Genomic DNA, 1,916 nt, shown 5'->3' on the forward strand with positions numbered 1-1,916 from the left:
AAAGCGATTTAATCAGGCTAGACTTGCACGGATTCTGGGAGATTCTTTCGTCACCACTCGAACCCAGAGGGCAGCTTTTTATGCTTTGTCCGACGAGGATCGAGCTCAGCAAAAGGAAGGGGAGACGAGAAGACGAAGGGCGACGCATTCCAGCAGTGACATGGAGAAGGGGATTGGGACCAGCGGGACCAGAACGGAGAGAGACCAGGAGACGAGGACAAACAAACCATTCCGGAACACCAGGGCCAGGTGGGGACCTTTCTTGTCTATGTAGAAAATAACACGACGTTCACCCAGTAAATCCTCACCGCTGCCGCATTATGTTGCCGAAGCTAGGATAGAGTATTTTGTTATGTGATAAATGATGATATGTATATGGCCCGTTCTCATTCAAATGTTAAAAATCTGACTTTGCCTATTCCATATGATGCATAAATGCTGTTGACCTCATTTAAAACCGGCTGCCTCGTCTTCTCAAATTATCACAAAAATGAATGTGATAATTTGTGGTTTCTTTTACTCCGCAAAATTACCATTTCGGGTCACTTCAATCGATCCAGTTCCTGTAGGCGTCAAGGTTTCCCTGTCCGTTGACCACCTGATTGATTGCTACATGTGTCATTCATTTTTCAACGTTTTATGTTCTGAAGTTTGGGGATTTGCCAATTCAAAGTATAATCTCTCCACTAATCAACTGCGGTACCCAGCGACGTTCCTTCACATAACAAGAGCCATCGTGCCTTAAACTTAAGAATCTTTCTGTCATCCGATTTTGAAATAATCCGCCACTCATGTGCTGTACTGCAGGCTCTACCAATGTTTGTCTAGCCCTGTCATAATCCGCTTTAGAGTCTACCACAGACTGTAGCAGGGCATTACTTGTTCGACTATATATGATACGTAAGTTAATAATAGTCCTCGCTGTTTTATTTGACTCAAGATTCCGTAGTGTGTGTAAGGCCATGTTGATTTGATTATATGGATGACATCCGCGCGCGCATGAATTTTCGGCCGTTTAAAAAAAAAAGTTTTCAACCATACTGTAAATCGTACAAAACAGTTGCAAAATGAGCAAAAATATACCGTAAGTTACAAGAAAATAAGTAAAAACTATACCAATGTCGTAGAATGCCAAAATCAAACGAAAAAAGACGAAATTGTAAGGAAATGAACTTAGAGATTAGATTATTCGCCAAACCATATTCTGTCCCATTTGTTCAACCCTCATGACCACGTAGATTTCATAATGAAAACAACTTTTTTTTTGCAAAACTTTTTTTTTATTCGCACGCGCATCAGTTTTGGGGCTCCCGGAGGATGTCATCCATATAATCAAATCAACATGGCCTAACATATGGTAGGTCACTCCTGTTTTTCTTAATAGAAATCTTATTGGATGTGCTTTTGCACTCATCTATGATATCATATAATTTACATTATGTACACGTTTGCTTGCTTCTAAACGCGTTGTGTATACGTGCTATGCTTTTGCAAGAGGTTGTCATACTACCGTAAATTGTACTTCCATTCTTTTTCGCTTGTCAATTTTGGGAATTTACCAGTATGAGCAGGTCTAAATGAACTGACAGAACTACAAACACTTAATAGTCAACACATTTAGATGTGATACGTGTTAACTTGCGGTCCTATTAATTCATTAGTGATGCTGTTGAAGAGTGATAGATGTCACTCAAAATGTTCGGAAGTAATCTCCGTATTATATCCAACAGTATGGTTTGAATTATTGTTGAATAAGTTTATTCTTTACTCTTGTTAGCTCTAGGTATTTATTTGTGTGAGTTTGAGAATTTATATTGTTCTTCGGCAACATGATACGTGAGGTGATGATGCTGATTCCCTGGATTAATTAGATGACTTTATGAACATTTCGTAGCCTATATTATTTCTATGTTGTT

The 1,916-nt window shown here is 39.1% G+C and overlaps 1 protein-coding gene across 1 annotated transcript in view; it reads left to right on the forward strand.

Moving 5' to 3' along the window:
• LOC109472760 (protein SEC13 homolog) overlaps window positions 1-1,916 on the forward strand; it is a 7,716-nt gene that overhangs the window by 3,783 nt on the left and 2,017 nt on the right. The gene's annotated exons all lie outside the window — the stretch shown is intronic.

This window comes from Branchiostoma belcheri, unplaced genomic scaffold (assembly GCF_001625305.1).
Source record: "Branchiostoma belcheri isolate BF01 breed outbred unplaced genomic scaffold, Haploidv18h27 scaffold10, whole genome shotgun sequence".
Lineage (NCBI taxonomy): Eukaryota > Metazoa > Chordata > Leptocardii > Amphioxiformes > Branchiostomatidae > Branchiostoma > Branchiostoma belcheri.